Source organism: Rhododendron vialii, chromosome 3a (assembly GCF_030253575.1).
Source record: "Rhododendron vialii isolate Sample 1 chromosome 3a, ASM3025357v1".
Taxonomy (NCBI): Eukaryota; Viridiplantae; Streptophyta; class Magnoliopsida; order Ericales; family Ericaceae; genus Rhododendron; species Rhododendron vialii.
In genome coordinates, this window is record NC_080559.1 from 1,757,401 (window position 1) to 1,783,826 (window position 26,426).

Consider the following 26,426-nt stretch of genomic DNA (forward strand, 5'->3'; position numbering starts at 1 on the left):
TATGATGAAGGAATATGAGATGACAGATTTAGGCCTTATGAGATATTTTCTCGGCATTCAAGTAAGGCAGTCTAAAGGAGAGATTTTTATCTCTCAAGAAAAATATCTTGAAGACTTATTAAAGAAATTCCGCATGAGCGACTGTAAACCAGTCTCTACACCCCTCTCTTTAAATGAGAAGTTGCAATTAAATGATGGAGCGGAGAAGGTCGATGCTACGGCCTATCGAAGATTGGTTGGATCGCTAAACTATCTCACTCATACAAGGCCTGATATTGTGTATTCTGTAAATCTTATCTCGAGATTTATGCACGAGCCGAGCAAGCTACACTATGCAGCAACCAAGCGGATCCTCCGTTATCTCCAAGGGACGAAGAAATTTGGCATCAAGTATACAAAAGAGAATGACTGCAAGCTTATTGGCTACACCGATAGTGATTGGGCCGGATCAATTGACGATCGAAAGAGCACATCTGGCCAAGTATTTTGCTTGGGAACTAAAATTATATCTTGGAATTCCAAAAAACAAAAGACAATTGCCTTGTCCTCAGCAGAAGCAGAATATATTGCAGCAACAGATGCAGCATGTGAAGCTGTATGGCTCAGAAGAATACTTTCTGATATGGAGCATAAAGAAGAAGGCCCTGCAGTCATCTACTGCGATAATATGTCAGCCATAGCAATGAGCAAAAATCCAGTCTTTCATGGCAGGACAAAGCACATTGAGCTCCGACATCACTTTATCAGAGACTTAGTGCAGAAAGGAGAAATTCAGCTTGAGTTCATCAACACGAAGGAGCAGCTAGCTGACATAATGACCAAAGCAGTGGCAGCAGATAAATTCTCTCAATTTCAAGAGATCATGAAGATTACAAATTAAGGAGGAGTGTTAAAAAAATGTAATTTGTAATCTTCTAGAATAATGTAGAATAAGTGTCTAAGTTAAAAATAATTAGAAGTGTGTGGAAGTAATAATTGTATTAGAAATGTGTAGAAGTAATAATTGTATTTATGCACATGGGTAGAATTAGATGATTCTAGAAGATGGGAGATCTTTCATGAAATTAAGCACATGTGCTTATCTCTAGACAATTCTAGAGAAGTGTAGGTTGGTAGAAGTGCTCTATAAATAGAGCCTTGTTGTACTCATTTTGTGTAATGAAAATCTACTAAAAGCCTTTCACAACTCCTCCTTATAACATCTCTCACTCGTCCTTTCCCACTCTCTTGTCCAATTTACTTCAAAATATAACCAAGCACCCCAACAGGATCCAATGCAAAATTCAATCTGTCAGCCAGTTTTTTTTGTATTTCCTTCACATTGAGATCCTTAGAGACCGCTACTAGCGGGACTTGCTTAAAAGTTCCATCATCTAGTATGTTTTTGGCGACCTTCTCGACTAATGTGGTCTTACCGACCCCTCCTAGCCCATGTACGCCAATCATTTTAACTTTGGGATCTTTTAACGCATTCACAATAGCCTCAAAAATTGGTGTCCTAGAATCCAAGTGAACATAATTCTCGGCAGATGGAAATTCAAGTTCTCGAGGAGGTGGCCTGGGGTGTGAAACTACATCAAATCGGCTGCCCTGAGTGGCGAGTTGGTTGACAGCCGCTGTCTTCTCTTCTGCTTGTTTGCCCAATCGGTACCGCCCCCTGATGTTGGGACATGAGCATGCAAAGCAGTGCATTCTTGCCTCGGCTGTACTTCGCTCGATAAGGTGCTGAACATAATTTTTCATCTCATCCGCGTCCGTTTGCCAGTGTGAAACAGCATCCTCAATCTCTTCACCGCGATCATTGGCCTCCTGAACTTTTCTTTCGATTATTACCCGACGATCTTCAAGACTTCTCATTTCAGTTCGCAATTTGTCCAAGTTCGTCCTGTACTGAAGAACATATTTCCCTGCTTTGCTCGCTGCATTGACCGCTGCATCAAAGGCTCTACAACCCAACTGCTCAATTATGCTTTGCGGAGTACACATTTTCTTTTACGGCGCGCGTTAGTTCTTCTGATATTTCCAAAGGACAAAGCTTTTGGTTTCTGTAATAAAAAAGAAAAAAGAAAATTAGAGGGAGAAGAAAATTAAAGAAAGATAAGAGCAATGACATAGCAGCGTAGCACCACCCAAACTACTTTATTTAATCGTAAAATATACAATCTCCGGTGTAAAATATACCACCTCTAGCTTTTTTATTTTAAGTTAATTTTATTCTTTTGGGGACAACTTTTGCCCTACATTATTTGACTTCCTTAAATCCATCTTTAAATGATCCAGCAAATCAAAATCTCTTCTTTAATTTGCTGATCAAAAAATATAGACAAGAAAAAAGAACTTAGATTAATAATCTGTAGGTTGCCGATAAAAAAAGAATAATAAAAAAAAAAGAATCCATACATGGCAAATAGATTAGTACCCTATTTGATCAGAGAATGGAGATCGTATTCTTGAATCTTGGTTGTTTTGTAGTCTTTTATTCTTTGACGAGTTATCTATTTAATTTTTTTCTTGATCTGGCCAGAACTCCTTTTATATGAATTGACTGTTCTCAAATACATAGGAGTATATGATATCGCCTTTGTGAATGTTATCGTACATGGAATTCATACATTCACATTATAAAGAAAACAATAGAGTTAATCACAACACATTCATATACCCTGAGGTGGAAGCTAGCTAGTCAATAAATATGTTTGACATCGATCCTATCATTATTCATATACTTTACGACGAGTTCTAGTATGATCAGATTTATAAGCAAGCATCTCTTTCCAGAAAGAAAAAATTTGGTAAGAAATGTGATTACTGAGAAGATGTGACCAGTGATTTTGGACATTTTGTGAGACAGAGGAAGTATATAGTAAGGATAAAATTGGTAAACCATACAACTATAGGTTTGAATTGTAATCCATGAATGTGAATAGGATAAAAACTTTACTCCACATAGGACCGGGATTTAATTTATCAATTTGGTGATGCTTTTTGTCTTCTGCATATCTTTCTGTAATCAGTTTGTACGCACTTACCACTCTCAGGTTGAGACCTTTCGTGGGTCCTATGTCCGACAAAGACGATCGAAATCGTTCAATTTTAAGTCTTATCGATAATATTAGTCATGCCAAAAATCATGTCGATCAGAGAAAAATATAGTAACACACCTAATAAATGAATTCTGAGATCATATCTTTCGATGCCAGATGGGCACACTTTTTGGCATAAACAATATTCATGAAGATATTTTAAAAAAGAACGATCCCAATTATCTTATTGGCACGGGAGCCGAGGCCGGGGGAACGTGTATAGGTGGGGCCCGGGCCACCCTCAACCTTTCTAGAATATTCTATGTAAAACATAAAATGCACAATAAATATTTATAATGTACTCTACCGATCCCAGAAACTTCAAAATGTATGGCTAACCAAAATAGAGTTTGCTTACCCTTGTGGCAAGTTGAAGAGGCACTAGAACTAGTGGATGTATTCTGATATCCTCAATGCCACTTTAATGTCTATTTGATTAGGTGATGCAACTCAAATTTGAGAAGAGAAAGCTCTCTATCTATACCTGCAGTAAAAAGAAAAATAGTAAACAGAAAAATAAGATAACATTGCACAACGCTGCATTAACAAAACAAAACAAAAAAAAAAAAAGACTACCTTTAATTTCTACTTCCCCAAGGTAGAAGTAAGATATTTCCCCTACAGTTTTTTTTTTTTTAAATAATATTCGCCCTACTACATTTATCTCAACAAATAGCAACTCAATATAATGGGGAGTAGAGGGGAACATCCGTGGATTGGATTACAATCTCAAAGAGACCAAAACACGAGCAAAATCTCAGCAAGGGGACATTGACTGAAACGCCCTTTATTGTTTTGTAGTCTTTTTATTCTTTGACGTGTAATCTAGGGAAAAATCAGATACACTCCCTTATCTGTTACTGTTTATCACTTAACACCCTTCATCTTTAAAACCAATCACACACACCTCTTCATCTATGAAACGTTATTACTTAATTTAGTCCAACATTTGGATGGAAAATGGTACATTGACTGAAACGCCCCTTTTTAAATAAGGGCTGATGAAATTAACCTTTTTCACAAAATAAATTTTAAGCTCTACTATCAACCATTTTGCTCGAAATTCAGTGAAAAATCAAACCAACCCAATTAAAGAAAACAAATACGTATATGGTATCGCCTCCAATGTTAATCACAACACATGCATATATATACCACTAGTTGGAAGCTAGTCAATAAGGACGTCCTATCATTATTCCAGAAGAAAAAATGTAGTAAGAAATGTGATTATTTAGAAGGTGTGAGTATTGATTTTAGTTTATTCTTTGAGAGACAGAGGGAGTATATAGTAAGGAAAAAATTGATAAATAATACTATTATAGGACTGAATCCTAATCCATGAATAAGAATAGGATTAACAAACATTATGAAAGCTCCACTTAGGATCATGATTTAATTTATCCTTAAATCTATCAATTTGGTGATCTTTCGTAATCAGCATTTATCAGCTTGTCCTCACTTATCACTCTTAGGTTGAGATCTTTCGTGGGTCCTTCTCAGTTCGACAAAGACGATCAAAATCATTCAACTTTTAAATCTTGTCGATAAAATTAATCATGCCAAAAATCATATCGATCGGAGAAAAATATAGTTACACACTCAACAAATGAATTCTGAGATTATATCTTTCCATGCCAGATGGGCATACTTTTTGGCACAAACAATATTCTTGAAGAAATTTTGGAAAAGAACGATTTCGACTATCTTATAGGCACGGGACGCCGAGGATGGAGAGACATACGGAGGGACGTGTATGGGTGGGCCCCCGAGCCACCCAAGCCCGTTACAGAACTTTGAATAAGTACTTGTTTGTAATTTTTAAGCTAAAAAATTAGGGATATACACGGTTCGGATTGGTCCGGTTCTTTAGAAAACCAGTAACCGGACCATTTTAAATGGTTCTAGAAAATTGAGAATCAAAACTTAACTAATATATGCATAAAACCTAACTAGAACTAAACCGCAAGACCGGTCCGATTTTATCCAATAAGCATCAAATACTTATTCACAAAATATGAACTCCTAAAATTAAAGAAATAGGAAGATAATATACTGGAATAGGAAAGGAAGGAAGAAAATAAAAGCTTTCCTAACAAATGAGATTTCATCTCTAATTAAATTAAATTTAGCAAGGAAAAAATTAACCTATCAAATTCAAGTACATATTTAATTACACACACATTTGTATTTCTATATTTATCTTAATTTTAAATGGTCCGATTCGGTTCTAACCACGGTTCATTAATTGAGAACCAGTAACCGAACCAAAATTAACAGTTCTTATTCTTTTGGAACCATAACCTGACCGTAAAACCATAGAACCGGACTAAATAGGACGGTTCGGTCCGGATCGATCAGACCGGTTTGACAGTTCAGGCGATTTTCTTGAACACCCATATAAAACATAATGGGCTTACTGAAATCATTTAAACGATGCAAGAAAATTTTAAAAATTATTTTCGTAAGCCCATTATTTTTAAACTTGAAAATTATAAATAAATACTTATTTTTTAAGAAGGTTTTTGGAATGGACACATCTATGTACAATATAAGATACACAATAAATAGTTTTAATGTACTCTACTGGTCCCCCTAACCTTCAAAAAATTAAATATAAAGTGGTTAATGTAGTGGAAAACAATTAATTCTTGTTGTTTGTGTATGAATGTTTGGCCAATTATATATAAATAGAAAATAGCTTATAATTTTTCTTGTACAATATTATTCCTTAGATTTAATGACATATTGAATTATTAAATTGTATGCAAGGAAAACTTAAAAATTCAATAACCATGTGAATATGAGGAAATTCATGTTCAAAGTTTTGCCCCCCTCTATATGTAAATGCTAGCTCTGCCCCTACGGGACCGAGAGGGTTCACAAAAGACCTGAACTTAAGGGTGCAGTTCAACTAAGTGACTGCAAACGAGATGATTCCCATATTTTCTTAGAAGAAAAGGAAATTGTGTTTTGAACAATTTTTGTTTCTAGTCAGCTAAAATTTTGGACAATTTTTTGTAGGTCTTTACCCTTCGACAAATAAGTTAACAAACTTTTTTTCAACTTTGAACTACGAGTTCTTTAATACTGTAGACAAGTTAATTTCAATGAGCTATATATATGATATCTAACACTACAAGTTAATTTCAATGAGCTATATATATGATATCTAACACTATAATAAAGACCAAAAGATTAAAGTTATAAGGGCAGCATACCTGAATAAATTAGCTAGTAATCACTATTATCCCATATATGGTTGATTAATGATATCAGCCAATCTTTAGGCATATTGGTGGGATCTGAAATTAAGCAAATAGTAATCACTAGTATCCCACTACTCATAAAAACACACTCATCCGAACAATATAGAATGATTTCAATGAGCTATTTTATATATCTAACACTATAATCAACACCAAAAGAGTGAAGTTTATGGCATACCTATTTTACCAAACAAATAAAAAAAAGTTTATTGCGTACCATGAAGTCTTTTAATTAAAATTCTACTTTTGGAAAATTCCAACGAGCTTCCTTGAGGATTTTTATAATTACAGAAATCCTCACTCAAGTTTTAAAATTGAAAACGACCTCCACCAATGATAGAGTTGTTCTATATTAACCACAAAGTTTTCTTTATCCCCAATTTCATTTTCACCCTCACTTGGGAAATAGAATATCATCCTAATTAAACTACAATCTTCTCCAATAAATGCTACGCTGGAGTTTGAACTAACATAACTTATTCTTGTTTTTTTAATTAGTGATTTATTTGGTGGTTAGTCTTTTCAGTGATTTTGTTGACCGTGTTTATCTTTTTTGAATTTTTTTAGAAAAAGTAAAAAATTATACGGACAACCTTCTAAAAATTAAAATTGTGGTATCCAAACAATTGAGCTGCTTTTTGATTGGCAATTCAATTGACAATCCACATAGTTCCCTTGTATCCCATTTTATCCAATTAGTATTATCGGTACCCGTCTTGAACTTTGCTTTTGGTGATTAGTTTAGATTGTATTTATTGTAGAATTCTAGTTTTGCCACCATGTGGTTGGATATATGAAATTGTAACGGCCCTGATTTTCGGTAAATAAAAATTTTGTTAAATATTTAAATTTTATTTTTAATTACTTGGTATTACTTTTAAAATTCATTTTCAATTTCTAATAATCCGCCGTAATTAGACTTGAGGCTTGTAAAAATTGAATCTTTCAACCCCGGGCAAAATGGTCATTTTTTAAAGGCAAGTATGCTTATAAAAGTACTTGTATATTTTTCTAAGTGAGTAAATAAAATCCTTAAATTATATTTCTTGGCTAGAAACTCTACTTAACAAGCCTAATTAGCTTCTAACCGATTAGTTGAAGGAACCTAACTACCAAGTCATCTAGTTACCTTCTTCTAACCCTAGATGAACCTTTACCCATTGGTCGATAAAAGTTGGAAAAAATTTTACCCATTGGATAATAAGAAACCTAGATTTTCTATCAAAGATATTTTATACTAGATTTGATAAAGTACTCATATATAGTTATATATAGGCTTATAAACACATGCCCAAAGTACATGTATATATTATTTAAGTGTGTATATATATATATATATATATATATATATATATATATATATATATATTTCTTTACTTCTTTAATCATTGGTCAATAACTACTAGGGTAAATATTATCCATTGGATAATAGAGTAAATCTTCCAATAAGTACTAAGATGACTAAATAAATCTTTTCCTAGATTCACCATGTGGTTATATATTAGATTATATATGTATGTACCATGGATTTACTACTTAGATTTTCAAGTACAAAATCTAATATTCTATGACAACATGTGTCAATTTAAAATATTTTAATAAGGATTTTTGATTTGAAAATCTACCTAGATTGTATAGTACACACACACACACACACACACACACACACATATATATATATATATATATATTTGGACATATATAAATATTACCTCACTCTATCATCCTTTGGTCAATAAAAATTAGGGGAAAAATTATCCATTGGTTAATAAAATCAATCTTCCAACAAAGTACTAGGATCCATTAAATAATTTCTTCCTAGATTTTCCCATGTGTTCATATGCATTAAAATATGGATGTATCTAATTCCCTGGATTTTTAAGTACACTAATAAATATATAGTACTAGTACTTCTTGAATTATTTAAATAAGGAAATCTTGTTATTATATTTTATTGGATACTTAGTACTTATTTATATATTTGAATATATGGACATGTACATATATATATATATATATATATATATATATATATATATTATATAATATAAATACCACAGATTTTTCAAAGTACATGATCTAATATTTTAATAGGAGCATATGCCTAATTGGAAATACTTTAATGGGAGTTGTGCAAGCAAAACTTCCTAAAGTACAAATCTAGTCATTCAAGACCTTTTACTCAATGGACAATAATTGTTAGGGAAAATTTTATCTCTTGAGTAATAGCCAAGACTTTTGCTATAAATAGCATCTCATTCTTGACATTCAACTCACACCTTCCAACCATTCAACTTCTCTCTCTAGAATTCTTGAGTTCTTACTTTGTTCTTCCTTGTTCTTAGTGTTCTTGAGTTCTTCTTAAAGTTCTTCAAGAAACTCATTCAAAGCCGCCACTAAACCACCACGCCTTGTTCTTAGTCAAGATTTAGTTTCGAGAGAAACCTTTCACTTTCGAAGCTACCGGAAGCCAACCCTAGGAAGTCACTCCGTTCGATTGTCAACTTACATTTCGGAGTCGTCACTACCGCCAAGAAGAACGGTAGATTCTCTCTATCCACTACTCCTTAGTATATGTAGTTTATCCTTACCTACTTACTCTAAGTATACGTAGATTAATCTTAATCACTATCCCTATGTATACATTGGTTGTAATGCATGAAGAGTAATCTTATACACTCGATCTTTAAGTATTCGTATTTTGATATTTTGAATGGTTATGAGCATGACTTGTAATATAGAGTTGGATGATCTTGTTAGATTAGTTTCAAGATTTCAATGATTGATTTTATGGTTTCGTACATGAGAAGTCCTACCGCGGAGTTTATGCATGTAACGAGACACGAAAATTGAGAAAGTAGAAACATGACGCCTAGAGTGTGGTTAATGAAAAGGCGTGTTTGAAAAGGGTGAAATGTTTGGAAACCGCAATATGGCCGGACGTGGTAGCCTATTGTGTGGTGTGAGTTTTGAGTGTGTTCTATTAGGAATCCGAAATAGCGGAACCATTGTGAGGCTGTGTGCATTCCCATGGAAACCCGTAGCGGCGGAACCATGGTGAGGTATGGCTTGGTTATCCGCAGAGAGGAGCCAATGCAAATTGTGTGCCAATGGGAACCCGGTGCGGCGGAACCATTGTGAGGATACTCGGAAACTCGGAACGGCGAAACTAAGGTTGGGTGTGTTGAAAATGATTTTGGAATATGAAAAATGGTGACACGGTCTACGATGAGTCGCGTAGGAGAAATTCAGACAAATCATGGACACCAACAATAGTTTGAATAGCGAATGTGGATGTGTTACTGTTACTATTTGTGGTATATGATCTGTTGTTTGTAAGTTATGGGTTAGTGGGTATGGATTGTTCTATTGAGCTCTTGTAGCTCACGGTGTTACCTTGGGTGACCCTGACATATTATACTGGTGGCGACGCTGGTATAATGTGTTAGACCTTATAGATGATCAAGGCAAGCTGTACACCTTAGGGGCCTTTGGAGCTGAAGAGCTGGCTAGGATGGAGGAGCAAACGGAGCTGTAGTTAGGAACCTTAGATTCCACTCCCTTTTGTAATGAAAGTACTCTTGTGAGAGTTATGTTGTAATAAAGAGCCAGATTGTATTTTGAAATTTCAATAAAACTGTTCTTTTAACGTTTCCAAAATTCAGGGCGTTACAGAAATAGACTATGAAATTTGGGAGACTTGTTTGTTACATAAAAATATAAAATTATAATATGAATTCGATAATTTGTTTGGACTCTCGTGAGGACTAATTTAAGTATGGTTCAACGGATTAGAGGCTCTGTTGTAAGACGTGTGGTTGATTATTAAATTGATCAATATATGTTCGGCCGTAGGACTTGTGATATTGTGATAAATATCCATATATATGAGGATTAAGGAGTTGGATAGTAGAAATTTGGGTTTTTCAGGCTGTACGACTAGTCAAACCAAACCTCTGAAGAAGCTAGTGCAGTCACACCAGTCACGGTCCCTCCACTAACTTCAGGTTACTCATCCGGTGGGAATCGAACCCCAGACCTTGAAAAATTCTCCTAAAACTTGGGCATCCACCCTAATTACCGGGGCAACTTGTGAGTGTGGATAGATGTCGAATACTTTGAGCTTGGCTTACTTGGTTTGGGCTAGAATTATTTTGGATTGTTTCCATGACTGCTAATTTTACATACATTGTCTAATGACTTGGTTAATTATCTTGTCTTCTATTTTCGGATAGTTCTTTTAGGTGAACCTTGAACAAGGCCGACTTAGAAGAGAGAAGAGAGGTGAGAGAAATATGTGTTTCAGGCCCCAAAAAAAGGCTAAAAATGAGGATTCCCAAAACTCTAAGACCCTTATATACACACACACACACACACACACACACACACACACACACATACATACACATAGCCAGTCTCAAATGAAGGAGTCCGTATTTTAACTAAAATGCGGATCTCCTCATTTCTTCTATTTTTCGATCGAATTTTGATGATATGAGCCGCTTAATATGTTCATAACGTGATTTTAAGGATACCCGCAAGAAATTGACAAAAACAATGATTGGGAAGGGCTTCATCCGAACAGTTTTTGTTTGAACCGTTCAATAAAAAATAAACAAAAACTGCTCGGATAAAATCCTTCCCGATCATTTTTTTTGCTAATTTCTCGCGAGTACTCTTAAAATCACATTCTGAACACATTGAGCGCTCAGATCATCAAAATTCGATTGGAAAAGGGAGGTTCGCATTTTATTAAAATGAGGTGGTCCTTATAAGAGCCGTATATATATATATATATATATATATATATATATATACACACAGTCCGGTTCAAGTTCACACTCCTTCCCGTCCGCACCTCCCTTTTTCTGATCGAATTTCAATGATCCGAGCCGCTCAATATGTTCAGAACGTGATTTTAAGGGTACCTACGTGAAATCGGCAAAGAAAAAACATCGGGAAAGGTTTGATTGAGCAGTTTTTTATTGAACCGTTTAATAAAATATAAATAAAAAATGTTCGGATAAAGGCCTTCCCGATTATTTTTTTTTGCCAATTTCTTGCGGATAACTTTAAAATCACGTTCTGATCATATTGAGCAGCTCAGATCATCGAAATTCGATCAGAAAAGAAGAGGTGTGGACAATGCGGATGGAAAGGGGTGTGGACTTGATCCGGACTATATATATATGTGTGTGTGTGCGTGTGCGCTCCTAAAATTTTTTTTGCACTAAGTCTCCTTACACAAAATAGCCCCATTGGTGGAGTTACTAATTAAAAATACTAATTATCAACTTTCGTAGGCCATAACCCATTACACTGAGAAACGGTAGAGGCGATCAAAAAAAGAAAAAACGCTTGACGTCTGACGACTCAAACGGAAGGAACACAACAACCAACGACAGTGGATGAAAAATACTTGTATATGGCATATCTTGAGACCCCTCTTTTACTATCTCCACTTCTATCAAGTTTCATTATCTTGAGCAATTGATCTAATTGGCAAAAAATTTATGGTTTTTTATTTATTTATGATAATGGTAAATCTTCAGTAATAATTTGTTTTTATAAAACTCTTTCTAAACCAACTTTTGTATTAAAAATATAGGGATATCTCATTTAAGAGGTTCGCCTTCAGCCTCCAAAACTTATGAATCGACTCTAACCTTGAACATAATTTCGGAGACATATTTGTTGGTTTGCCGTTGGGCCGGGGGGGATGGGGGGCGGGGGCCGGGCGGGTGAAATCACATTGGGAGACGTCTAAGTATTACGGAAATTGATTATATTGTGTCATACGATTAATGATGGAGTATTATGGATGTGGCGTCTGTTTTGTTTAGCAATCTTGTTTGTGGTTATCTATATATATATATATATATATATATATATATATACAGTTTTTTTCAGGTCCACTCGTTCGGATTTTCTTATGATCCGGATTTGTGTCTTAGCTGTTGGATTGCGATGATTCGAGCAGCTCAATGTGTTCAAAACGTGATTTAAGGGGTACTCGCGAAAAATCAGCAAAAAAATGATCAGAAAAGGCTTGATCCGAGCAGTTTTTTACTGAACCGTTCAATAAAAAACTATTCGGATCAAGCCCTTTCCGATCATTTTTTTTTTGCTGATTTCTCGCGAGTACCCTTAAAAATCACATTCTGATCACATTGAGCGGCTCGGATCATTGAAATTCAATCGAAAAATGGGAGGTCCAGACCTGAAAAGATCTCTCTCTCTCTCTCTCTCTCTCTCTCTCTCTCTATATATATATATATATATATATATATATATATATATATATATTATAAGGGTGCTTCTAATGAGGGTATACTTATTTTCGTTATTTGCGGACTTCTGGTGTCAACCGTTAGATCATGATTTCAATTGTCCAAATCTATGAAAGATTTATGACCAGTCACAATTAACTTTTCCCTTGAAAAATTTCATTAAAATCTGGACTATTAAAATCACAATCCAATGGCTACTAGTGACATCCGCAAATAACGAAAATAAGGACGCCCTTATTAGAAGTGTCCTCTCTCTCTCTCTCTCTCTCTCTCTCTCTCTCTCTCTCTCTATATATATATATATATATATATATATATGTATATATATATATATATATATATATTCTAAGGTATTATGTTTTTGTGCTTGGCAAAGCTTGTATCCACTACTCACCAACATATCTTTGAATCTCGTCGGCGGCAAATCTGTGAGGCCGTGATGACGGTGCACAGTGGTGCTGCCTGAGGTGGACCAGATGGGGCATGTTGAGGGCTGCTTTGCAGTGACACTGACGGAGGAAAATGTGGTTTTTCATTTTATTTTTTTTTGTGTGGTAGGGGTAGTTTTGGGTATGTTTTTGGGTTGCTATGGCCTATGAGGCCGATTTAAGAGATATTTGAGGTTGTTTTGTAGGTCAGGGCTGATTTAGGGGTTTTTGTCAGGTTGATTTTGGGGTTTGTTTCAGGGGTGATTTGGGGTCTAATTTTGGGTTGTGAGGCTGACTTAGCGGTATTTGGGGCTAATTAAGGGGTTTTTCGGGGGCTGTTTTTCTGGTTGATTTGGGGTTTTTGTGAGGCTTATTTGGAGTTTGATTTAAGAGAAAAACTTTGTTATGGAGGCTCAGTAAACGAAGTTTTACGGAGCTTGTCCAACTTTTGAACGATCTAAATTGAAAACCAATTTTCACGGTCAAAAATATTTTTTGCCGATCAAAATTTGAAAATATATCTCAACTATTAATTGCCAAGATGAACGGATGAGATTATACGGAACCGTTCCGTGAATAAATTTCTCTCTTGATTTAAGGGTTACATGGGGCTGTTTTGGGGGCTGATTTAGGGACACTTTGAGGCTGATTGAGTGCCGCTATGGGGGCTGATTATGTAATGTCTAGGGGTTGTTTAGTGGCAGTAGTAGGTACTAATCGTGTAAGAACAATGATGGCCGCATTGGGCTGTTTGGGTGGTGTCGGTTGCAGAGTTGGCACTTCGCTTAACTGCATTTTTCTTCTTCTTGTTTTTCTCTTTCAAAATTGTAAAACATTAAAAGGCTGTGAGATAGGCTGAGAATTTGCGAGAAATAGTAGGAGGGTACTGTGCACCCTCCAAAACTCTTTCCATATCTTTCTTTTCTTATTTTACGGTTTTAATTTTTTATTCTTGTGATGAATGAAAATTTTCTTTGCTGATAAAGAAAAATGTTCATTGTTTTGTCTTGTGTTTGAACATGCATCATTTTCCCTATGTCTTGCAATCTTTACTTGGGCAAGTTACGTTAGGCGTGAAGCCTGATGCTGTTTCTGCGTTTTCTGGAAATCCCGTTTTGACAGAATTGATGGCCGTTCAGATGGCTCTCAGTGCACAGAAAACAGGGAGGTCTTAATATATTTCGCCCAAGTGGTCGTGACTTCCACCCGGGCAGCCCGTTCGTGAGACAGAATGTATTCAAGCCCTAAAACAGATTTTTAAAGTTAGAACTTCATATTTTTTTAGAGGAAAAGCTGTTGTACTTGTAGAGAGAGTGTTAAGTTTCTGGTACGGCTGTTAGTTGGTTCCTAAATTAGTGGTATGCTAGTTATGTAATCTTCTATTTAAGTTGTTGGGTCTTATGAATAAAATGTACGTTCAATTTTCAGCTTCTTTTCTTCCTGTCATAAGTTATAACAGTGGTATCAGAGCCACCGAGTGAGAAAAGTGAGATAGAGAGTGGGTATAGTAGCAGCTTTACTGCTTTACTTCTAATTCACTTGTTTTTCCGCTGTGTAGCAGCATAAGAAAGCGATGGCTTCAGAAACTTTTGCGCAGCCAGCCATTCCACGCTTTGATGGTCACTATGATCATTGCAGCATGCTCATGGAGAACTTCTTAAGGTCCAAAGAATACTGGACGGTGGTTGTTTCTGGAGTAGTAGAACCAGTCGAAGGTGTTGTGCTGACAGATGCGCAAAAGGCGGAGCTTGAAGGGCTGAAGTTGAAAGATCTCAAAGCAAAGAATTATCTCTTCCAAGCTATTGATCGCTCAATCTTGGAAACCATTCTTTGCATGGACAGCGCCAAGCATATTTGGGATTCTATGAAGAAGAAGTACCAAGGATCAGCAAGGGCAAAGAGGCTGCAGCTTCAAGCCTTTCGTTCAGAGTTCGAAATGCTTCGAATGAAATCAGGAGAGTCAGTTACAGATTATTTTTCAAGAACGCTGACAATCGTCAACAAGATGCGGATCCATGGCGACAAGACCACCGACGTCACCGTTGTTGAAAAGATTCTTCGATCCATGGCAACAAAATTTAATTTTGTTGTCTGTTCTATAGAAGAAGCTAATGATATTTGTAACAACTCCAATTTTTCGTTCAATAAAAATCTCGTTGTTATTCGAAATTTCTTAATTTCTCTTAACTGCTTGTTGGTTTTCTTATTTAATTCGTATTACAGTTGGTCTTTAAGAAATCGAATGCCTTATTATCGTATTTCCCGACTAAGAAACCCTAATTGCACTTTAGCCCTCAAGGATCGTTTCTTGACTATTAAGTCCGACTTAGCAAGCCTAGTTAGCTTCTAACCGGCTTGATGGAGTAACCAAACTAGAAGGCCACCAAGTTACTTTTCCCTAACCAAAGATTGACCGTTTTACCCATCTTCAACCTTTTGAACCTTTTGAACCCTAGACTAGAAATTGTTTATTTATTTTCTTTTATTATTTTGGTTTTATTCTTTATCCATTGGACGATAAATGTTAGGGGAATTATTATCCATTGGATAAAAGAAACCCATTTCTGTATATTAAAAGGATTTTGAAAGATTTAGGCAAAAGTACTATGATTGACATTTATATATATTTTGAAAAGTACTTTTAATTATTTTTTCTAATAAAAATGCCCAAGTAACCTTGGACCATTGGATAATAACCGTTAGGGTAATCTTTACCCATTGGACAAAAGCCTTTTCTTTATTTAATTGATTAAGTACATATATATATAAACACATGGGATTTTACAAAAGGACATGTAGTCTTTCCAAAAACATAGTTTAGTATTTAAAGTACCTGTACCTTATTATCCTTTGGATAATAACCATTAGGGATTCTATTAACCATTGGGTAATAGGCTCATCTTTCAAACAAAGTACTTAACCGATTAAACTAATGTTTTGTTAAGATTCCCGGGAGTACAAAAGTACATTATTATATTAATTAAAGTACCCGTACTTTATAATTGTTTATTGGGAAAATCTTGACCCCTTTAAGACTAAATTGCCCTTAGTACCAAAAGTACTCTATATTTATTTGTATTCTTACATGTTTGTACATATATATACATATGTATATAGCTAGTACATGGGAGAGAGAGAGAGAGGAGAGAGGAGAGAGAGAGCCGTGAGGGAGAGAGAGAGAGGCCGAGAGAGGAGAGAGAGAAGGAGAGAGAGAGAGGGAAAGAAGAAGGAAGAAGAAGAAGGATTTGATGTGTACTTGACCTTGATCTTCCAAAGTACTTCAAAATCTTTGGTGATTCCTTTCCTAGCCAAATCTTAACCCCATTAACCTCCATTGTACAACTTTCAATTGTTTAAGCCATGAATCTTGTACCCATGTCTCCTCCTTACCAACATATCTTCCAAGAATTCCATCCAAGGACTAAGAATAGCCATGCAAGCCTAAATAGCCCCATGGCCTAACCCATCAAGCTTTCCATCAATCTTGACATGTGAAGAAAAAGTGTGACATAGAGAGAGAGAGAGAGAGAGAGAGAGAGAGAGAGAGAGAGAGGGGCCGGCCAAGAGGGAGAGAGGGAGAGCCTTTGCCTATAAATAGAAGCTCACTCCAAGCTTAAACTCACACCTCAAACCATTGCTCCAACTTCTCTCTAGAAATTTCAAGAGTTCTTGCTTCCAAAATTCTTCTTTTCTTGTGTTCTTGAGTGTTCTTGAGAGAAACCACCAAACCACCTTCCAAAACCACCGTTAGATCTTTAAAGTAGCTTAGTTAAGTTAGAAAGTTGTTTCTAGGAAGAGAAAAGTTCATCTCTCTTCCTTTCGAAGCAAACCGACGCCGTTACGCTGCCGAAATCCAAAACCGACGACCAATCTTCTTAGTCGACTACTACCGCCAAGAAGCACGATAGAATTTCCTTAACTTCCATCTCAAGTAGTTATCCTTGCCTAAATATCCCAAATATAAGTAGTTTTGTATCATAATAAGTTCATTTGGAAGTAACTTTGATCGTTATATTTGAAATAAATAAGGTTATCTTTTGAGATGCATGATGTTCATTGTTAAGTGATTCAAGCATGTCAAGTAGCTTAAAATGAATGATCTTGTTAGATTGAATATTACAATGAATGATATTGTATGTGAAAAGTCTCACCGCGGAGTCTATGCATGAGAAATGAGACACGGAAATCGAGAAAGTAGAAACATGACATCTAGGGTGTGATTTATGAAAGGGTGTGTTTTGAAAAGTATGAAATGTTTTGGAAACCACAATGTGGCCGGACGTAGTAGCCCATTGTGAGGTGTGTGATTTGTGTGCCAATGGGAGACCGGGACAGCGGAACCATTGTGAGGATACTCGGGAGTCCGAAACGGCGGAACTGAGGTTGGGTGTGTGCTTGGTTATCCGCATTACGGAGCCAATGCAATGTGTGCCAATGGGAGCCCGGGACGGCGGAACCATTGTGAGGATACTAGGGAGACCGGAACGGCGGAACCGAGGTTGGGTGTGTTAAAACGAGTTTTGAAAAGGTGATGAAATGTGGAAAAAAGTTGACACTATCTACGAGGAGTCAAGTAGGAGAAACTCACAAAACTTGGTCACCAACGTTAATTGTTAACAAATGTGTTGTTAGTATTGGTTAAATAAACATGCTATGAGAAATTCTTTGACTATGTGTTGTATTGTGGTAAGTTAAGGGTTAGAGGGTTTGGATTATTCTATTGAGCCTTTAAGCTCACGGTGTTGCCTTTTTGGTGACCCTGACCTATTATATTGGTGGCGACACCGGTATAATATGTCAGATTTCATAGATGAACATGGTGAACTTTACACCTTGGAAGCCTACGGAGCCGAGGAGGTAGCCGTGATGGAAGAACAAGCGGAGCAGTAGTTAGGAACCTTAATTCCCTACCGTTTGTAATAAAAGTACTTCTTTTATGTTTTTGTTGTAATAAAGAGCCGGACTCAGTTTTTATTTCAATAAAATGTTTTATTTAACGTACCCAAAATCCGGGGCGTTACAATATTGATGAACTTTCGATTGATGAATTACAGAGTTCTTTGTTGGTTCATGAGCAAAAAATTAACCAATAGGAGAAAGAGGAACAAGCATTGAAGGTCTCATTAGAAAATCATTCTACACCAAGTAGAGCTGATAGAGGACGTGGTAGAGGCAGAGGTCGAAGTCGAGGAGGCAGAGGCAACAACGATCGTGGAAGCCAATAACATCATCAACATCAAGAGAATCAATTTCAAGGAAGAGGAAGAGGACGTGGTGGTTATCACTCAACTTCTTATGGACCAAAGTCAGCAGACAAGTCCAATGTTAAATGCTACAAATGTCATACGTATGGTCATTATCAGTCAGAATGCCGTACTAATTTGAATAGACAAAGTAGCGAATGAACTAACTTTGCAGAAAAAGAAGAGGAAGTGTCTCTTTTATTGGTGTGTCACGTGAAGGAAGAAACCCAACAGAACTTGTGGTATTTAGACACTGGCTGCAGCAATCACATGTGTGGGGATAAGAAGTTGTTCTCTAACTTGGATGAATCTTTCTGCAACACTGTTAAGTTCGGCGACAATTCCACGATGGCTGTTATGGGAAAAGGAAGTGTAACTATCCAGCCCAAAGGAAATCTCACACACACTATCTCTAATGTTCTTTTTGTGCCAGATTTAAAGTCTAACTTGCTTAGAGTGGGTCAGTTGCAAGAAAAGGGATAGGAGGTTTCTATCAAATGTGGAGTTTGTCAAATTCAGGATGCAAAGTTGGGCTTAATTGCTCAAGTTAACATGACGGCGAATCGCATGTTCCCGTTTCATCTCCACAACACCACTCATTCATGCTTCTTAGCAAAAGAGCGGGATGCGGCATGGCTATGGCATTTTTGCTATGGTCACCTACACTTTGGTGGATTGAAGACTTTACAACAGAAAAATATGGTGATTGGCCTTCCTCAAATCGCAGCTCCGTCTGGAGTTTGTGAAGAATGTGTTGTTAGCAAACAACACCGTAATCAATTTCCACAAGGACCATCATCGAGAGCAACGAAGGCATTGGCGCTTGTTCATTCCGACATCTGTGGGCCAATAATGCCATGCTCTATTGGAGGTAAAAGATACATAATTACCTTCATTGATGATTATAGTCGTAAAATCTGGGTTTATTTTTTGAAAGAAAAATCTGAAGCCTTTGCAGCCTTTAAAAGCTATAAAGCACTTGTTGAGAAAGAGGTTGGCAGCCCAATAAAAATTCTTCGCACAGATCGTGGTGGAGAATATAACTCACATGAATTTGCAAACTTTTGTGAGACCCATGGAATCAAGAGACAGCTTACAGCAGCTTATATGCCCCAACAGAATGGCGTTTGCGAGTGGAAGAATCGCACTATAATGAACATGGTGCGAAGCCTTCTGAGAAGAAGTGGTATTCTGAAGAATTTCTGGCCCGAAGCAGTTAATTGGAGCATTCATGTTTTGAATAGAAGTCCCACACTTGCTGTTCAAAACATGACACCAGAGGAAGCATGGAGCGGACAAAGACCGGCGGTAGATCATTTCAGAATATTTGGGTGTATAGCATACGCCCATATTCCAGATCAGAAGAGGAAAAAGCTTGATGACAAGGGAGAGAAGTGCATTTTTCTTGGTGTTAGTGATCAATCAAAAGCTTATAAGCTTTACAATCCTAGCACTAAGAAAATCCTTATCAGTCGAGACGTTGTTTTTGATGAAGATCAAACCTGGCCATGGAATACAAATGTTGTTGAAGAACAAATTCCAACAAGTTTTGATGGAGAAGATAATGATGAAGCAAAGCAGTCCCAGCAGCAGTTTGTTCCAACAACTGCTGATCTTGAGAATCCTCAAAATGAAGCTTCTATGGCCTCTGAAATCACACCAACAACACCCGAAGTTGATGAACAGGTTGAAGCAATAGCTGGATCACGTTCTCATCGTGTTCGGAAGAGGCGAGCATGGATGTCGGATTATCAAGTAACTGGAATTGATCAATCTGATGATCCACTCACTCACTTTGCTCTATTTTCAGATTGTGACCCTACAGTTTTCGAAAGTGCTGTCAAAGAATCAAAATGGCGGAAGGCTATGGATGCTGAAATTGCAGCCATCGAAAAGAATGACACGTGGGAGCTATCTGATCTTCCACAAGGGCAATAAACAATTGGTGTAAAGTGGGTTTACAAGACAAAGTTGAAGGAGAATGGTGAAGTTGACAAGTACAAGGTACGCTTGGTGGCCAAGGGCTACAAGCATGAGTTCAGTGTTGATTACAAAGAAGTCTTTGCTCCGGTTGCAAGGCATGACACAATCAGATTGGTGATCGCATTAGCAGCTCAAAACTCATGGACTATCTTCCAGTTGGACGTGAAATTGGCATTCCTCCACGGAGATTTGAAAGAACTTGTATTTATCGATCAACCTCCTGGTTATGTGAAACTTGGAAATGAGCATAAAGTGTGTAAATTAAAGAAGGCTCTATATGGATTAAAGCAAGCTCCACAGGCCTAGTATAATCGTATAGAAACTTATTTTTTGAAGGAAGGATTTCAAAAATGTCCTTATGAACATACACTTTTCATAAAGATTGAAGATGGAGGGAGAATGCTCATTGTCTGCTTATATGTCGATGATTTGATTTATACTGGAAATGATAGTGCCATGTTTGAGAAATTTAAGGAGTCCATGATGGCTGAATTTGAAATGTCTGATCTTGGTAAGATGCATTACTTTCTTGGTATCAAAGTGGTGCAGCTTCCTACTGGAATTTTTATTTCTCAAAAGAAATATGTGCAAAAAATTTTAGGCAGGTTTCAGATGAAAAATTGCAATTCTGTGAGCACACCAACTGAGTTTGGTCTGAAGCTAACTAAAGATCATGATGGAAAGAAGGTTGATAGGACACTTTACAAGTAAATTGTTGGAAGTTTAATGTATTTGACTACAACAAGGCCAGACATAATGTATTCTGTGAGTCTCATTAGTAGATACATGGAGAATCCTACTGAGTTACATCTTCTAGTGGCCAAGAGGATCTTTCGATATTTGCAAGGTACTTGGAAATTTGGGTTGTTCTACAAGAAGGGAGAAAGATCAGATTTGAGAGGCTTCACTGATAGTGATTATGCTGGAGATCAAGATGATAGAAGAAGCATTTCGGGGTATGTCTTTATGCTAGGTTCAGGGGTTGTTTCATGGTCATCAAAGAAGCAGCCAATCGTCACTTTATCAACCACTGAGGCTGAATTTGTTGCTGCCACTTCATGTGTCTATCAAGCAATATGGTTGAAGAAAATTCTTGAAGAGCTTTATTTCAAGAGGCAAGGTGCTATTACAATTTTCTGTGACAATAACTCTGCAATCAAACTCTCCAAGAATCCAGTTCTACATGGAAGAAGCAAACATATTGACGTGAAGTTTTACTTCTTAAGAGACCACACCAAGGATGGAACTGTTGATTTGATCTTTTGCAAAAGTGAAGATCAAGTTGCAGATATTATGACCAAACCCCTCAAGTTGGGAATGTTCATGAAGCTGCGGAGCTTACTCGGTGTTTGTTCAATGGAGAATCCAATTTGACGAAGGGAGCTGCAAGGTTACTCGGCAACAAGCAAGCTGAGAGGGACGACACACTACCGGAGGGGCTGGGCAGGTGAAGAACTCTTCCTAAACTGAATGTCAATAGAGCACTCAGTTTAAGGGAGGGTGTTAAGTTTTTGGTTTTATTTTGTAATTTGAATAAGTCTTTGATTGTCCTAGTCTTTAGGAGGTTGTTGTTTTACCAGATTTATAGGAGTCTTAGTAGTGGGATAATCTGTTTCGATTCAGTTCCTTGTTTTCTGGTACAGCTGTTAGTTGGTTCCTAAATTAGTGGTATGCTAGTTCATGTAATCTTCTATTTAAGTTGTTGGGTCTTATGAATAAAATGTACGTTCAATTTTCAGCTTCTTTTCTTCCTATCATAAGTTATAACAGAGAGACTAGGAGAGTTTCCTCTATTGATTCTAGCGGACTGGTGTGGCTCCTAGGGAGTAGATAAGTTGCCGAATCTTGTATATCTATGTGTTCTCTTTCGCTTCCTCTATTTCTCTAGTTTGTTTTTCTACGATTCATAGTATCCAAGCTCATGAGAGTTTGTGTGTTGGTGAGTTTGAACTTTTGTCTTCAATCCGAACAAGTTAATGGTTTGATTCTTTAAACCATCATCTTACAAGTATTAAATCTTTTAAACCTTGCAAGTTATACCATTGTTTACCTTCTTTTTCCTTTCTGTTTAGGGGGCACGCACTTGTATAAAACAAAGAGCTATTTATAACCATGTATGTAAAATCAAATGAAACCAAGGCTGCGTTGAAGGCATACCTTTTCCCAGTTCTCCGACCAAGCTAGGATGTCTTAGTACTCTAGGCCTCCGGGGCACTACGCACCTCTTGTCGCAAGCATAAAATGAATAGGAAACTCGAGTTTTGAATGGCAGACAGTGAGATGATCGTTGAATGAGAAGTTGTAAACAAAATTTTATATTTCGTCACCGCACTTGATGATCATAATGCCCACTAGTTCTGAGAAAGAAACTCAAAATAATGAATTATCTATAGGGACTATGGACAGTATAGATCAACAGAAAAATTATTAAAATTGACGGTATATTTATCACCTAATAAAATGTTGGGCAAAGTTTACTTTCACCCCCTGTGGCTATCGTCATGTGCGGATACCTCCCTTTATGGTTTAAAACTGACCACATAACCAACCTGTGGTTTTAAAAATGTGCGGATAGACCCCATACTCTCATGTTTTCCATCCATATTAACGAAAGTGTATCTCATACGCTTCTAGAATGTAATTTGAGTAATTCATAATATATTAAATAAATGATAGAGTATCTCTGTAAAAAATCATTTCGATCAGGCATCAATAACCCAGTGATCTAATTTTTAGTAAATTCAAATTTAAAATTTTTAATTTCATAACAAAATCGATTCGACCATAAGCTTTTCATTTTTTTGATTGACTTGAATTTCGGCATATGTAGTACTCATCAAAATTTACAATATCAACGGTTTGGATATAATTTTTAGCATAGGGGATGATGTGATTAGATTTAAAAAAGAAGAAGAATCAAGGGACATGATGATGGTATATCGGTCTTTTAATATTGTGTTTGTTAATATGGATGGAAAACATGACGGCAGGGGGTCCATCCGCACATTTTCAAAACCACAGGTACATTATGTGGTCAATTTGAACTATGAGAGGGGTATCCACACATGACGATAACCACAGGAGGTCAAAATGGACTTTGCCCTAAAATGTATTTGAATTAATGATGATAAATTTATCATGCACGATGATAAATTTATCATGCACACTGAAATGATGAATTTATCATCAATTCAACAAAAAGACGGTAAATTAATGGTTAGTAATCAAGAAAGAGGAAATTAGAGGCAGCAAAAGTGAACGATTGGAATCCTTCTACTTTATCCTCCTCGAAAAAACAAAACGACTATATTTTAAACTCATCGACCAAGTACTTACCCTCTTATTCCTTTTCCCTCTTCCTCCTAACTTATACCATCTTATTCCTGATGTGTCTACGCTAATACAGTCCAGTATAAAAACAAAGAGAGTTGTCTATAACTGCATAAATTCATAAGCAGAAGAGGACTTAGTTTCTCCGCGCGTAGTCCCAAATCGGTAGAATTTGTCCAAACGGGAATCCAATCTGGATGATCTAAACTGTTCATATTGTGGGGCTCATCAAGTAGTAACTGAAAACAAATTCAAGTGGATCAAACACCTCTAAGGTCCATTGGATCCGAACACTGTAGTTTTGCAAAAAATTGTTACACCTTTTTTTTTCTCCTAAATAAAAGTGTTTCGATGAAGTGGTTGCCAATTTTCGATCAACTTGAATTTTTTACATTGACGGAGCGTATTCAATGAGCCCTATAATACGAACGCGCAACTTGAATCATCGAGATGAAAACCGATTGTGAGCCTGCTGTACCAGATAGTCCCAACTGCAGAGAAGCTGAGTTCATCAAGTAACACTGAGAATTCACCCAAAAATATAAAGGCTTTGTTTGATTGGTAGTTTAGTTTAGTTTAGTCTTGGTAGTGGGTGGAGAAAGAAATAGGGTAATGATTGGAGAGAGGGGTAATGATTGGAGAGAGATAGAGAGAGAAATAAAATTAATAATTGGAGATACAAGGTAATGATTGGAGAAATATATAGGGTAATGATTAGAAACAAAACTAAAACTAAACTAGCAACCGAACACAGTGAAAAATAACGCCAAGGAATGCTTGAAGGAATACCTCGTTCTTGGTCACCAACCAAGCTAAGATGTCTCAGCTGGTATATAACCCCTCTGGTTCACCACACACCTTTTGTCGCAAGTCGAATGAAGGCAAAGCTATGGGCCGAATAAGAATAGGAAACTACATGTTTGAATGAAAACATTGCTTTAGTTACAGTTGAATAACCACATTAAAAATAATGCTACAAGTTAGTTTTGAAAACCAAACGTAATAAAAAATAATGTTATACGTCGGTATCTTCAGTAGTTGATTTCTGGCCAATTAAACATGGTTTGATAATTTAACAACTGGGTTCATGTCAGAGTTTGACTCCTCCTAACCCCACCCTCCAAAACTAGTATATAATGAGCGGTTGGCCTCATGATTAAGGATTGAGATTTAAGAGTTTGTTCCTTCTAGATCTTTCTTTACCTCTAATGTGTTACGTGGCCAAATAATATGGACTTTGCCCTAATTTTGTGAATAATAAGATCGATCCTCTAATAATTAGTCGAAGTGCGTGTAACTCTATTCCTAGTTATCAAATGTATAGCTATATGTACATATACACCAGCCTTCTCCTAAGGGATCCCTTACATACCTTATATGCGGACTTTTAACATGAGTCGTTGGATTGTGTTTTCAACAGTTCGGATCTGCCACCAGCAGATCCGAACTGTTGAAAACACAATCCAACGACTCATGTTAAAAGTCCACATATAAGGCATGTGAGGGACCAGCAGATCCGGACCATTGAAAACACAATCCAACGACTCATGTTAAAAGTCCGCATATAAGGTATGTAAGGGATCCCTTAAGAGAAGGAGACTATGTACATATATATGATGTTCTTTCACTTTCTTAAAATAAAATCACCACATTTTAAAAAGAATACAACTAGTCTTAAAAAAAACAAAAACAAAAACAAAAACAAAAATACGGAATGCAGCACATGGAAGAACATCAAAGGGAATAGAACAGATCTTGGATCCCATACCCACCCATGTGACAGTGGTGGTGATCCATTCTCTGCATTCCATAGTTCATCAATAAAACAGATCTTGTAAATCAAAGACAGCTTGCAAGAGCTCTATTTTGAGTATTTTTGTTTTTAGAGTCTTAGCAAATAATCAGATCTGTTCAATAAGTTTAAAATATGTTTTTAAGTGCTTCCGTGAAAATCAACTCATTCTGATATCGACAAGGCCTTGATTGACTCATTCATTTTATGCTATCAAAATTAGGGATAAAACCAGATCAATCAGATACCAATATCCAAATTTTTGTTTTCAGAGTCTCAGCAAATAATTGGAGCTATTCAGTATGTTTAAAAAATGTTTTTAAGTGCTTCTATAAAAATTAGGTCATTCTGATATCGACAAGGCCTTGATTGACTCATTCATTTTATCCTGTCAAAATTAGGGATAAATCTCGATCAATCAGGTACCAATATCCAAATAAGCTAATTTTCTATGAGAGTCTTAAAAATATGTTTTAAACATATTGAACGGCTTCGATTATTCGTGGGACTCTAAAATAAAACCGGTGTCAAAATAAGTGTTAGTGGAACCACCCCATATATATATATATAGTCCCCTTCTCCTAAGGACCACCTTAACTTAATAAATTATGACTTCCCTTTTCCGATATAATTTCAATGATCCAAGCCGCTCAATGTGTTCAGAACGTGATTTTAAGGGTATTCGCGAGAAATCAGCAAAAAAAAAAAGAACGGAAAGGCTTCATCCGAACAGTTTTTGTTTGTTTTTCATCAAACGGTTCAAATAAAAACTGCTCGGATGAAGCCCTTCCCAGTTATTTTTTTTGCCGATTCCTCGCAAGTACTCTTAAAATCACGTTCTGAACACATTGAGCGGCTCGGATCATCGAAATTCGAACTAAAAATGGGAGAAATGGAGAGGTCCTTATTTTAACTAAAATAAGACCTCCTCATTTGAAAATGACTGTATATATATATATAATAAAAGCAAAAGTGGACTCAATTTCTTTGCGTGGAGTCCCAAATCGGTGG

The 26,426-nt window shown here is 36.4% G+C and overlaps 1 protein-coding gene and 1 long non-coding RNA gene across 1 annotated transcript; both read right to left on the minus strand.

Moving 5' to 3' along the window:
• LOC131320819 (uncharacterized WD repeat-containing protein C2A9.03-like) overlaps window positions 1–26,426 on the minus strand; it is a 154,593-nt gene that overhangs the window by 25,778 nt on the left and 102,389 nt on the right.
• LOC131320825 (uncharacterized) lies at window positions 6,329–24,529 on the minus strand. The gene is made up of 3 exons (XR_009198362.1): window positions 24,413–24,529; window positions 22,451–22,650; window positions 6,329–6,385 (listed from the first exon to the last, which is right to left on the minus strand). It is a non-coding gene; the product is annotated as an uncharacterized LOC131320825 (long non-coding RNA).